At 36.1% G+C, this 15,365-nt stretch overlaps 1 long non-coding RNA gene across 1 annotated transcript; it reads right to left on the bottom strand.

The window, feature by feature from the left end:
- Positions 1–405: 405 nt before the first annotated feature.
- On the bottom strand, positions 406–13,113 carry LOC107744850 (uncharacterized). Its single transcript, XR_001640530.1, has 3 exons — positions 13,009–13,113; positions 4,677–4,787; positions 406–416 (listed from the first exon to the last, which is right to left on the bottom strand). It is a non-coding gene; the product is annotated as an uncharacterized LOC107744850 (long non-coding RNA).
- Between the last annotated feature and the right edge of the window lie 2,252 nt (positions 13,114–15,365).

Genomic DNA, 15,365 nt, shown 5'->3' with positions numbered 1-15,365 from the left:
AAAAAGCTATGGAATCATATGATCAGGATGTTAAAATAAAATTACAAAATTAAAAAATCTCACATTTCAGAGCAGACATTGATAAGCATGTCCCAGCCAGGTTCATCACTTGTTGCGGTTCCCTTTAACATTTCCAATGTGGTGTATTTGCAGCACGTTTCTGTATTTGGTTGCGTTGTGAGTATTTGCAGCACATGTGTTGTCAAACTGATGAAGATGTTTTCCTAATTTGTTGGTGTTTTTTTTTTCTATTTGCATGTGTGTGTTTTTTTCTTTTCTTTTTTTTTTTAAATTTGCAGTGTGTTGAGCTCTCTAGGTCACTGTACAAAAGCCATTTTTAGGGATCAGGAGACATGGGAGACAATCATAGAGACAAGGGAGTGGGTAGCAAAGCCCTGGTAACTACCTGGAACACCCTAGCAACATGGCACAGGCAAACACCAACGAGAATGTCTTCAGAAAAAAACAAAAACATAAATGTAAAAATGTTATTGCTTATGTGCTCCCACCACCAATTCTATTTTAGAGCGTTATATAAATATCCATCCTGCACATCATAGTTACATAAAAACGCTGTGTACATAAATATTTTGATTAGTCCTCCAAAAACTGCCAACCCTATTCTACCCTATTAACTAAAAATAGCTCTGGCTACTGGCCAGCTGCACTCTCTTAGTTAACGGAAAACTGCTTCAGTCACTGTTTTTTCCCCCTATTTCCACCTTCTATTTTGGAACATTTATGGTAAATTTATTTTTAGGGTTTTCAGATTATTGGAAGGCTTTCAGGCTAACAGCGACACAAAAACATGCTGTAAACACCAGGCAATAGAATCAATACAAGTTCTTTTGTTACACTGGTCCCATAAGTGTTTGTTACAGCATGTTCACTACGTGATTGGAGTAGGAAATTACCAAAAACCAAACAGAAGAAAGACCAAAATATACAAAGAGAGGGACACTAAACCCTTTAATATGAGTCAAATAAAAACTGACCTCATTTACTTTCATTGATACATGCTTCTGTCCTTGAAACCAGGAACAAATCATGCATATTATAAAGCTTTTGTCAAAATGTACAAAATTGCTCCACTACTGAAAAACGTTCCTTTTTCGGATGACATCACCAAGACCTCTCATGGTTTAACCCCTCCCCTTCAACCACCTATAATATATATTTATACTATATTTCCGATGGATAAAATCAGTTCTTTCCCCACATTTTTATCGTATTTAACTTGGAAATATGTTGCATTACAGAAACAAAAATGGTTGTAAATGCTGTTTCATGTTGATGTTGTCGATATTGAGTGCGGAGACGACGGATAATTTACGAGGAACAGTCTTTATTAATCCACAGGAAAGGGGAATACAGGCAGGACACACACGTAGCACAACGTTGACATTTAACACCGAACACTGGACACAGGAAAACACTGGGCTTAAATAACTGGAACCAAACGAGGGAATTAACGAGAAACACCTGAAATCAATGAACACAATCAAACATGGGAGAAACTGGGTCATGGGGACCACATGGGGAGCAAAACACAAGACAGGAACACAAGGGCAGTCCAAGGGTGTTACAGATGTAGGCCTATATATAATAAAACAATATTATTTCTACATATTACATAAAGAGCACTTTAAAACAAACCTTCTACATAGATGCTTGCAAACTAAAGTCATGTTGACCTAAGGAAGTAACCATAGCAAGATCACTCTGCTGTTTTTCAATAGGTTCTGTATCAGATAACACATAAGTACTGTCATTACTTCTCACTTTGTAATTTGTTATTTTGTTTTCAGAATTGTGATTTGCTTTGCACTTCTCGGTCACCGTACATTACAGTAGACATATTTTGGTTTTCAAACTGTATTGTTTTATCAGTTAGTCACATTAGCACTCGGCTAACGTATCCACCATTATTGTTCTGTTAAGTATTTACAGTTTAGCAGCTAAACTTTAGCTGTGGGCACGATTCGCTTGCATAAGTGTTAAATTGCTACTCAAAACTAGCCCAATCGTGTTTCGAGGGTGGTCCCCCTTTAAAAATCGCCTTCTGGGGTGTAAAATACACGCTTTCAGTCGGAGTTCCCCTGGTAAATTCGCATTACAGTGCCTAAATATGACGGTATTGGGGTCGCTATACAACCACTACATCAAATACAAGGAATCGAACGAACCGTTTCGAAATCATGGACAAATGACTCTATGTATAAATGTATATTCTGGGAAAATTACAGTGTTTTCTGACCTTAGATGCGTTTAAACCTATTGTAGGGGACTCCAACACAATATTAGGACACTTTAAAAAACCATATGACCTGCTCTTTAAGAACAATTTTTCCAGGGAATTAGCCATACAAACCATTTAAAGCAAATGACGGCATAATTGTAGCGTGTGCTTGGAGTAAACAAAGCATTATCGTCCATCGGTGTGGATGTTAATATAATTATAGTTATCCTTATCGTTATTGTTCTTGATGTAAACAGGCCTGAGATCTATAGGATTGTTTGTTTCTTTTATGGTCTGCCATACAAAAATGGAGAACCTACTGAAGCTTGTAACACTCCAAAGAGAAAGGAAAAATTGAAATCGCATCATATGACCCCTTTAACATAATAAATAAAAAAAACGGGTGAAATGCAATGAAATTACTGCAAACATTTTCTGTGCACGACTGCGCTACTGCAGAACCTGGAAAATATCTCAATGAAAAATATGAATGAAGAACAGAGCAGCTTACTGATCCTGATCATGTATCTATGAACTTTAGGCTGACTCGATTGCCTGCTGGAAAATCCATCTTAAGATGATGCTAGCTGTGTTTTAGAGCATTTTAGCGGGTTTCTAGATGGCCCGTGTTCATAAAACCAGCTTAACCACCACTTTGGTTTATTGTTGGTCCAAAATGGTCTACAAGCTTGTTCCAGATGGTCCTAAGTTGGCTTTTACAGCAGGCTTTTATGACTCCACACCAAAGGAAATGGCTTTGGTTTTTAAAAGATGCATCAATTTGCATTTCCTGAGCCTCACACTTACTCAATAAATAGCGGTTTTAGTGAAGCACATTAACAGTTTGCCATTATATTGACATCTTCTCCAGTGAGACTGAGACTTATGAGACTGACTGTTTAAAGAGTTTGTTTAGTCCTGGATTTAATGAGGAGCTGCATACTGTCCCTCAAAGCGGTGAGCGTCCACTACAACACAAAGTCACATAGGGGAAGCCTGAAGAAAATTCAGCAGACCATCACAACTGGACAAAATACCCCCAAAATCTTTTCCACTAGACTGAACATTGAGGCTCTCAATGCTTACACATTTACCCGCCAGATTATTAATAGAAAATAAAAACTTTGTTTCCATAGCAACAGTTATAGTCCATATGGAAAGTGTCTCCTCCTGTTGCCAAGACAACCAACCCACGATGAACTCGCAGTTGAACGACGTAGAGCTGTTGATCTATCCTCAAACAAGCCTGGACAACATACAAAACTGACATTAAGAACAGAGTTTGGCTAATATTGAAATCTTTAAGCTTGAGAAAGAAAAGCTTGAGATTAAGACTTTACCATTTGTTCCAACTGGATTCTGGGAATGTTTAAAACATAACATGTCATTCTGTATTCTCATTAAACCTACAGTATTTACAGCAGAGAAAACGAGACCAACTCTAGTTAAATAAATGAAACCATAATTTCCCCTTCTCTCTGTTACTCTCACTGCAGACATGATCTCACAAAAGATTCCATTGAATCCAGGCCTAGGATATGGGCCCTGAATATTCCCACTCCTGTCACTGTATAAGAAGAGGTCAAGGGTCACCCTGCACACCTGAAAACTAAACAAGCCCTAAAAATCAGTCCTTACAATGGCCCCCAGTCTTTAAAATGGGTCTGAGTAAAGCATGTGGAAGTGTTTAATGAATGACTAGCATTTGGAATTAAGCACTGATTCCTGTTTAGAACTGGTTCCAGCACAAAAAAAAAACATAATGGTTCTTAAACTTCTGTATTTTTTTTGTTGATGCGGATGGAACATTGTACTTAAATACTCTGACACTTCTAAAATAGCTAAAGAAAAAAACAACAACAAGTGGAATCAGAACCAGAAAAATGTATAACTAAGAAAGCATCTTTGTATTAATAAGCACTTTATGTAAAATGGCCTGGACAGTTTCAAATCAGTTTCATATTCATATTTTGTCGCTACTTGTCAAATTGAGAACATCTGGTTTGTTTAAGCCATATTATAGACTTATATAGCTTCTTTTTTTTCAGGTTCCTTGCACCAAAAATACTTTGAATTACACAGACTGTAACTTTAAGATCTCTATTTGTAAATGAGCTCTGTTATGATTGGACAATTTCCTATTTTAATCTGCTTCGTCAGAGTGGGCTGAGTACTAAATAGTGAATGTTCCCTATTAAAAGTCCATTAAAAGCTTGATTGTCTTTGGCAAACATCATGATCATGTACTTGGAATGAAAGAGAAGTGCCACGTCTGCACAGGTCAACGCAAAAACGTCCTTAGCACAAAACTGTAACATAATTCAATACAGACAAGTATGATTTATATCAGGAAGAAACAACCGTCATCAGCTCAAATGCAAACATCAGCGGTAGCTTTGTAGCTGATGAGTTGGAAGTAAAATGTTCTTATACTTACGTTCCCAAAACCTCTTTGAAGTCATAGATGTCCTTGATGTTCGACGTTTTCTTTTTCCAAGAGTGTCCATCCTCTCCCAGTGGCATTTTGCTACGGTCAATGATGGAGAGACTGAGAGAGGAAGAGGAAATCATTCAATTACTATAGAATAAGGGCCTATGCAAAACAATCCTACAGATATTCAGGGCCAAATCTTATGTTTTATGGCATGAAATTAACTGGAAAATAAGTCAGCTTCAGCTGAATTTCTAAAAACTTTGAACTTTAGTTTTATTCACTTGGACCTTGACCTCACCATGTAGAAATCTTCAGGTTTACATGACTGCGGTATAATCTACAAGTGTCACCGGAAGATGACACATGATGTGTCTTTAAAGCATTAAGACCTTTTACTATGTGTAAAGTGATTATTATTAAGACACCATCATGTCAGAGCAAGTGCTCCCCATCTGTCTGTTTTTCCTTGAGTATTTCAAAGCAAGTGTGTGTATATATATATAGTATTTATAGAGTTTTAGCTTTTAGTTTTAATTACTTTTTCTTATTTGTAAGTCGCTTTGGATAAAAGCATCTGCTAAATGACTAAAAGTAAAAGTAAAGTAAAGGGTTCTGACAACTACACACTTCTATCATCCAGGCCTGTTTTATTTAGTTCAGTCTTCTATGAGACACGAGAGTGTAAACTGAGCTCAGTCAACTGCAGTTACTTAAAGAATCTTGCAACACCTGTGTCCACATGGGTTTATCTTTTATAGGTTGTTAGTTTGTACTGCACATACAAAGAAAAACAAGTTTAATGCTTAGCTGGTTAAGCATGGTAGAAACAAATGTTTGTTTTTTTACAAATTTTCACCATATGTCTTAATTCAAGACATTCTGAAAAATGAATTTACCTGATACTTACCTGTCTTATAGCTGATCAAAGCTTCCACCTGAACAAAAAAGGCTAAAGGCCACCGTTAGGGGCCATTCACACACAAACGTTTTTGTGCTTAAAAACAACACAGGGTCGTGGAATGAAAAAAAAAACTATTTTTAGAGACAAGTTTTTTTTTTTAAAGCTGAAGTTTTTTTTATATATATGTTATAACACATTTCATTACACCAAATACACAAAATAATGTTCTTTTTAGCAGCATCATATGACCCCTTTAAAAAACTAATCACATTAGACATTTAAAAACAATTTAATAACACTCTTAAATGTAATCTTTAGTAAATCTCTAAATCAATATGCAATTTTCATACTGAACATTATTCTTGTGATTGTAAATGTTGTAGAATATAACAGTGATTTTAGTTTTTACTAGTGTTTTATAATTTGACATTTTTAGAGTTTATTTAGACAAAATAGTATAGAAAACATTTTAGTATCACCATAACATGAACATAATTAGTCGCTTATTGCATTGGCCAGAATTTAATATTGGTGCATCGCTAACACTTATTTTCCAGCTCAAATTAACAGGCTTTCATTATAAAACATAAAATGTGTGACTTTGTAAATCTTTAAATATTGTTTTGCCATTTGATTTTCAACAGCATGATTCACGAGTCACCAAACTGCTTAGAAGCTGTGAAAGTTACTTTCACTCCACACAGCCGTAGGGATATCCTAAGATCAATAACAAAATAACATGTATGCAGCTTTGCTCATTCGGTCGCCGAGCAGGTCTGCAATCTTCAGCAATCTCTTTCATGATAGACTCACAACTTGTTGGGTGGTGGTTTGTTGTGTCTATTTTGTCTATATTCTTCATTCTAAAAGTTGTCACCATCAACTCAGGGAGATCATGCCAAACCTTGTCACATAATGTCAATCATAACGGTATACTGTGCTGTTTTTGGCTACATCCATTCTAACTTAAACACAGCTGGTGGTCTACTGTATTCTTTTTTTGTGGGTGTGTGTGTCATGACAATGTTTCCATGGGAACCATGTGATCCACTGTGCAACTAGATCCAAATGGTAAGCTAACAGAGCAGCTGCAGTGGGATCTTGGTTGGTTTAGGCGCACAGTTTGGGTAAACACTCTAAACTGTTTAAATATGTGTATTTAAGGAGGGCTGTCTCTCCGGTATACCTCTGTTAATTGTTTCTTAATCTGAGACAGTACATTTCCTCTTTCCTAAAACAGAAGTTGTGCAAAATGAGGTAGCATTATTGGGTAATGTCACGGCCATGTTACACTGTTCAGACATCTGAGCATTGAAAGGGGTCATATGATGCGATTTAAAATTTTCCTTTCTCTTTGGAGTCTTACAAGCTCTTGGTGCATAAAGAAGATCTGTAAAGTTGCAAAGACTAAAGTCTCAAATCCAAAGCGATATTCTTTATAAAAGTTAAGAGTCAACCACACAACGCACTGGATAGCTGGCTAATCAGAGCACACCTCGCTTTTCAGACCGATTAGTTTTGTAAAAATCGACGCGTTTCAGAAAGGCGGGGCATAGAGGAGAAACAATAATGTACAGTATGTGGAAAATAATGTGTTTTTTTAACTTTAAACCACATAAACACATTTCATTACACCAAATACACAAAATAATGTTCTTTTTAGCAGCATCATATGACCCCTTTAAAGACGGTTCCAGGTTCAGTTAGTTAAACTCTATTGACAGCAACTGTGGCAAGCTGTCATTTATCAGAAAATAGATCAGCCCTTTATACAAAGGTCATAAAGCTCATTTGTATCTCGACCTATTACTTTATTCAAAAATACATTAAAAATACAATTCATACATACAACGATTACACCTCTTCTATGATGCATGTTTTTAATTTCTGAAAACAAATTTTGATGGGGCATAAGGTCAAATATGTCAGAGTGATCCTATCCTTGGTATGATAATGAAGAAAAAAAGCTGCATTAAAAGAATGACATTTTTTGAAAAGAACATGTTTGGCATAACCTAATCTTTGATTATCATTTCTTTAAACAGTGTTTTTTCTTTTTTGTCTGCTAAATCATGTGATGCAAAATGTGGTGAGCAACAAAGTAAAAAATAAAAAATAAAACTTTCTTGAAAATGGTTTAAATTAGGGCTGCACGATTATGACAACAATCATAATTGTCGATTATTCCCTTGAAATTGTAATTGCGATTATTAATTACGATTATCACAATTTACATTGAATGATGTTTATACCATTGTTTGATGCAACTGCATGCCGTATTTTTATATGAAAATAAACAAGCTGAAAACACTTTAACTGAAAAACCTTTAGTGCTTTTCTATAGTATTAAGCCTCAAATGTGAAATATAAATCGGATTGGTTTCTTAAATATGAATGGCATTATAATGTTATATTAAAACAGAAAAAAATGGAAAAACCCTTAAGATAACAAGTAGAAAGAGAAGGCATAACTTTTATTCTCGTTGTAGTATTGTTGTTGCCGCCGCCGCCATGTCGTGAAGGCACAGTGTGTTTCATTGTAAAAGCCGCAACAGAGCTATCAAAATAGGGGCGAGTCCCTTTTGGGGTAGGGGCGTGATTGTTTTGGTGATTTGAAATATCAACATTGGCTACCAAAAATCATCCCACCTTTAAAGTTTGCTAGCATTGAAAATTTTTATTACGGTGAAGTCATAGCTGAACCTGGTTTGAACGATTAATTGCCGCTTTGAACGATTACGTAATTGTGGCATCCATAATTGTAATCGTGATTAGAAATTCAATTAATTGTGCAGCCCTAGTTTAAATTATTTTTTTCAGTCTTTATCTTGCATGAATTTTTATTTTCTTCTGGAAAATTCTGACCTAAAAACAAGCAAAAAATGAAAAAAAAAGAAAGAAAAAAAGAAAGTGAAAGAATGAAAGAAATAAAGAGAAATTTCCTTACAATGAACATTTATGGGATATTGCATGTTATTCCATAGACTTACATTGTAGGCTATGCTTTAGTTCAATCAAAGACTATAGACTTTGGTTCACTGGGATAATATGGATGCACTACTCGGCTGTAAAGCAGCACAGACTCAATTTTATTTATTTTTTTATGGGTAACATCAGACTTCTCACTAGACCACAGGATGTGGTGTATAATTAGGGCATACTTGATGTGACAGCATAACTAAATTGACTCAACATATATTGATTTCTCAAAGTGCTATGCTGCTTTACCGTAATAATTGAAATCTGAACCGGTTCATAATTGCACCAATCACACTTTTGCTTTAACATTATACATATGTATTCTTTTATTGTGGACTACTTTGTAAGTCTAATTGAAGTCGAACACATTTGATTAGCTACCAACATGTAAATGGGCTACATATCACTGCGATTGTTGCACTTTTGATTTTTACAACTGAGATATGTGTACGTCTGAGGTAATCGAAAACATGTCACAAAGTCGTCCACAGAATTTCACAGAAAATATTTATTTTAATGCTGGAAATCTCTCTTAAAACTGGTATACTTCCTTAAAACTTCTGCATTCCAGACAGTTGACAAGCTCAAAACAGCTAAAGACAGCAAAGAAAGAGTGCAGGAATTAAACGTGATGCCTGGGCCAACATCTAACATGGACACATGCAAAGAAGATGGGAGACATTAAATTCTCTCTATTGACAAACCCATTTTCTCATTAAGAATCACCAGAGCATCCAGACACATCCCTGAGTTAGTCTAAACTTCATCCAAGGCTCCCCAGGCAAGCAAGATATGAACATACACCAAAGATTTAAAGGCATCCCAAATCTCAGGCAAGAAGTTTTAAGAAAACGTATACATAGGCACCATTTATCATAACAAAGGCATTTGGATCACTGTGCATGCAGGTCCAGTGGTAGAAAAGGTTTCAGTTCATCGCTTGTTAGTGTCGAACCATGGAGAGGTCAAGAAATCGATTGTAGAAGAGCTATAAACTAACCCACATAGAAAGGAGAATCAAAAGGCAAGCTTGAAGGATTGAAAACAGACACAACGCTACCATCTATAGATCATCATGCAGCATTCAAAATGTTGAATTCATCAGACAGACGATGGAGATACTCACTGGTTTCCCATGGCTGCTCAGAAGAGGACAGAAGAGATACAGAGTGACACCTAAACCTTCAGCAGGTCGGAACAGTGTCACACCACACTCAGAACGATTCATGATTCGTGCTAATAGAGTCTGTCATGGGCGTTTATGACCACAAACTGCACTTCCCCTTTTAAGGTGAGCTAACTAACCACAACATAATTCAAATTCAGGAAGTATAGAGCTTATATACAAATAGTGGTAACCTTTGCGAGTTTTCTCTCACCCTACAAAGGCCTCCACCACAGGATGTGCAAAAACAAGCTATAGGAATGACTTGCTTTTTCTGTTTATAAGGTTGCTAAATCAACACCGTTCGGTTATCATTACAATTATGTCAGAAATCAAACTAATCAGCATACCCCCGAATTGGGGAAGAGCATCTGTGAATAACAACTCACATGTTTGTCTGTTCTTCACACACAGTGTTTCAAGGGGCTTCAAAAGACTTGGAACATAATGCAAAATATGGTGCTTTATTTGCATTTTTTCATCATTTGTGGAGCTTGACTGATTTAGTTGACAAGACCCATTAATCAATTTTAATCTATCTTCATTTTGATTATCCGATTATACACAATTCTTAAATCCCAAGCTCGGTCTTTTAAAATATGAGCTTTTTAGTTGATGCAGCTTCAAAACTTCACTAAACATTATTAGTAGAGTGTATGCTAGCCAATAAACACAAAAACCTGTATGATCTTGTAAGGAACACAAAGAATATTTTAGCGTTCTTTGCCCATACAATGAAAGTCATTGGGGTCCAAAACAAGTTGGATGTCATGACTTTCAGTGTGTGGGCAAAAAACACTGAGATCAAAAGATCTTCTTTTGTTTTCCACAGAAGAAAGAAAGTCATTCAAGTTTAGAATGACATAAGGTTGAGAAAATGATGACAGAATTTTCATTTTGTGTGCACTGTCCCTTTAAGAGATGCTTACAGATACACAAATGCCATATGGCTGCTTGCGACAATCAACCCATCAAGTGTGTGATCCACATGCTATTTGCAGACAGGTTCAAAGTTCAGCTCTTAATTGCAGCACCATCGTGACTTGCTCTAGAACAAAATGCCGTATTTTGTTAATTTTTTTTACGTTCCTGTAGCTTCTGTCGAAGCACGGCACACTCGACATGACTCTAAAGGGAAGTTCAGCCGCAGGAAAGCACAGGGAAGTTCAGCCGCCGCTTTGTTACTGTTTTAGAACACTTATAATGCAGCGATAACTGTGACTTTATTTCCTTCTACAGCCTATACAGAACTGCACAAATGATTGCACAAACGAAGGTTTTGCAAAGAGGAAGACATGCTGCTTGTAACCAGCCCTAACATTATTGTGTCTATCTGCACATCACAGTCTGACTGTCAGAGCAACCCACAATAACTGATAAAAGCTTGATCTATTCTAGTACACCAACTGATCAACCAATAGACTGGTACTAACTACATCTGAGATTATCAATTGCTAAAACCGGCAGGCTGTCTGATCCCTAAGAATGTTCAAATGAGGAAATCAAACAGCCAAAGTGCTTTAAATAATGCCAACGCTGGCTGTGGCAAAGAGGAGGAAACAGCACAAAAATGCAGAAACGAAATGCTAATAGGCTGAAAGAGAAAGGGCACACATGTGGAACCACTTGATTGACTGGTGAAAAGAGACAGATGCTATGTTGAGATAAGATAACAGTGATTAAAACTAAAACATTAAGCATTTTCAGTCTATTAGAAGCAAGGTTTTGTCCTTTAATGGTTAGATACAGTGCAGTGTGGTTTCATATGTTTTAAAAGGGGTTGTGAAATACATGTATTTATTGTTTTCCTCAAAAGTCATAATTTATTGACCATTTTTATTGGGATGCACAATATATTAGAGGTCATATCGGGATCAGCCAATAGATGTTCATTTTTAATGTTAGTGTTATTTGTCAGATATGAAAATTATATATGATATATTCAAAGAGTTTTAAAGGTCAGGCATTTTAACTGGTTCAAAGTAGGCTATAATTGGTCTTTTTTTTTGGGGGGGGGGTTGTTTCTTTATTTTCTACAGTTAAGGTTTTAAATAAAAGCAGTTGTACATTATATGTTTGATATAGTTAGAAGTGCTTGGATGTAATACGCCTTTTGTTTTGTTTTTAATAAGGCTTACACAAATTTATATCAAGATTTAGATTTATCTGCCGGTATGTTGGTTATCATATTCCATTTATAGAGAATGATCATTATCGTATCAGCCAAAATATCAATGCATCCCTATTTTTTTACCATCTCTCTGACCTTTAGAATTAAACCATTTTCTTGCTGCTTTGAGGCTTTTTTTTGTAAATGTTCTCGTGTCAAATGAAATAAATAACTTTGCTAAGCAATTTTACTCATGTGCTGTGGTTTTGCTGTCAGGTTTGATAGTTTTTAACTGTGCCACTTTTGAGGAAACAGCCTGAATTACACATTCTGACAAGTCATAATAACAGTTATAAACACCATCACAGTGGAGATGTCAACATGGATTGACATCTAATCCGTTTTAATGCCACTGACAAATACTGACTGATCAACACAGTTTATCATTTGCAGAAACGTTCACTTGTCTGATGTCAGAACGATGCAGAAGTTCAAAAGAGTATTTTTTTTTTTCAATTTAGTTTCATTAAATGCTGCGGAGATGTTTTCGGTTTTACACTTGCAGAGTTTGTAATACAACAGTAAAATATTTTATCTGAAAAGAAGAGAATATGATGCCTCATATGACGACATAAAAAAATTTTTTAGCCTAATCTCCATTCTTTATATACTATCAAACCATCAGCTGTCAAAGTTTCAGTGCATTCAAAAACTAAAGAAGTGGTTGACCACATCCACCCTCTGACTAAGTGAGATAACTAACCAATCATAAAGACATGCGGGATAGAGACAACCAGCTAATGCAAACTAAAACAGACTGTAAACTCTTAATCTGTGGGACTAGCCTGCATTTGCGAAGTGCATAGTTATTATTAATGCAAGTATTCTGCAGCACTGACAACCAGCTAATGCAAACTAAAACAGACTGTAAACTCTTAATCTGTGGGACTAGCCTGCATTTGCGAAGTGCAGTTATTATTAATGCAAGTATTCTGCAGCACCGTGCATGTATACACACATACATACTTTACATTACATGACATCAATATGTAAAACCAACATTAAAGGCTACCAAAAGCTTTTAAATGTCTGACATCTTGCGGAAAGCAGCAGCAGTTACCGATCATGTCCTCAACATTTCGTGTTAAACACAACGTTAAAATGCAGTGGATGTCGGTACCTGTGAATCGGAGAGGTGCAGAGGCGCGTCTCGTGCTGTAATGTGAACGGGCTGCGCTCGCTCTAGTCTCGCTGAGATCTGTGACGGGTGGTTTCTCTTGCTGACCCAGCCTCAGAGCGGCCCCACGTCACAGCGCCTCTGCAGCTCTGCGCCAATCAGATTAAAGAGATCTCTGACTCGCAGGTAATGGGGGCGGGGTTTAAGTCTGTTCGAATCCGTGTTCCTAGAATTTGATTTTATGTCATTATCGGATATCTTTATTCCTCAGAGCTCAGGTGCTGATGAGGAAATTTGTTTAAGAAAATCCCTCTTTCCGCTGATATAAAAGCAAATACAATAAAAACAGTAATATTGTGAAATATTCCAATAATGTATTTGAATATATGTTAATGTGTAATTTATTCCTGTGATGCAGAACTGAATTTTCAGCATCATTACTCCAGTCTTCAGTGACACCCCAACAAACATGAGACGTCCGCCCGACGTGCAGATCATGTCTATATTGCGTCGGTCGGTCCAGGACCGTATCTGTACGTCTAATCGACGTGCAAATCCGGTACGGTATCTGGACGTCTGACTACGACGTCCCTTGGACGTAGATATGCAGTTCAAAATGTGAATCTGACTAGGAGTTTTTTGAACGTCTGTACGACGTGCAGAACAAGTTCAGGAAATCGACGTAAGAACATATAAACTTTTGTTCTATAAACTAAAGAACAAATAAACATGACAGCAATCCTGTGAGTTCTGATTTAAAAAAAAAAATTAAACATCATGTCTATTTTTATGAAACATTTAGGTGTTAAAGATCGCTAGTATAGCAAAACCATGTTAATGTGTGGTTACTTTAGTTTAACCATTTTATTTTTTTATTTATTTGTAGTAAACCCATGTTTAATTTTCATAAAGGTACATATGTAATTAAAACATTATGTAATTGAGTGCAGAAATGAACGCGAGTAATCTTACCTGACGCTGATATTATAATAGTCAGTCTTAACAGTTTACGTGATCTGGCTCTTGATTTTATTATTGTTTTTTTTTACTTTGCCAGGAGGCAAATATATCAAACATGAGCATCTACGGTAATTCACGTTGGCCAAAACACACAAGGAAACGCGTTGTGAAAAAAAATATCACTGGCAATCACAGACATTCGCATTCGGATGGGACTAGTTTTCTCAGAGGATCACTGATTTTGCTGAAAAACTTACTTTAGTATTATGTTTTCTGTCTCAACTCTTATGCATGCAGTTCATTACAAACTTTCCTTGTTCTGTGATGTGGCTTGCTTTGCAGATTTGAGCGTTTTACTGGATGGCTCAAAGTCATAGCAGTCTGTGTCAATGACTTTATTAATTTTGCATGAAATAAGAGATAACTGTTTGGTCTACTTAGCACATATGAGACCAATCATCAGAGGATGCTCATTCTGCTGCAATTCAAAGCTTACTATCATGGCCGTAGCCAGGGTTTGAAAATGTGTTCTATGATTTAGTTAATAGAAGTTCACTGATAAATATAATCTATGACTTTATGTTTGAAAGCATCCTCACTTTACAGCATTTTTAGTGTGCCTCAAACTTTTCACAGTACTGTAGTTTTGTAGGCAGGTTTCTTCAAGCATTTTGGAGACATTGCCACAGTTCTTCTCAGATCTCTGTGTGGAACACTGGCTGATGTAGGCTATATATATATATATATATATACTGTGCAAAGGCTTGAATAGTGAATCCCTAGTAGGCTAACACTTTATTTTGATGTTCCTCCAACAGATTTACTGACTATAAGTAACTTTACATGTACATGTCAACTTTTTATACAAATCATAACCCTATCCTAACAGTCTACTAATACTCTAATTAGAGTAGTTGACATGTGGTTGCAAATGAATGAGATTTAGCTTAGTTGCAAAGTTAGTTACTAGAATGTCTAAAGTGGACCCAAGATAGCATATTAGCTACAATGTGTGACTTTAATCAGTTTTATATTTAATCAGGCAGTATTTTTAGATTTTAAAATTCATAACATTTTAAACTTGGTTGTTTGTTCAGCTATGGCAGATGGTTTTACTAGTCTGTACCTGTGCCCCAAACAACGGTTAATACGTGAATAAAAACATTCCGCCACCTACTGGTGATAATAATTTTTGACTTATCTTACAGGCCTACTGGTTAACACGTGGTTAACATTAACGTACAACCGTTATACTGTTTGTAATTTAAATATAATATAAAAAATGTATGTAGATGTTAACGATTAGGACATAAAACAACACTGTCAACAAACATATCTCTGAACTCTAAATCATGAATCGTTATTATTATTTGTCATGTGTCGCTGAGCCTATAGAGGGC

The sequence above is a fragment of the Sinocyclocheilus rhinocerous genome, unplaced genomic scaffold (assembly GCF_001515625.1).
Source record: "Sinocyclocheilus rhinocerous isolate Xijiao unplaced genomic scaffold, SAMN03320098_v1.1 scaffold3911, whole genome shotgun sequence".
NCBI lineage: Eukaryota > Metazoa > Chordata > Actinopteri > Cypriniformes > Cyprinidae > Sinocyclocheilus > Sinocyclocheilus rhinocerous.
Note: the sequence above shows the minus strand (reverse complement) of the source record. Positions and strands in the feature narration are given on the sequence as shown.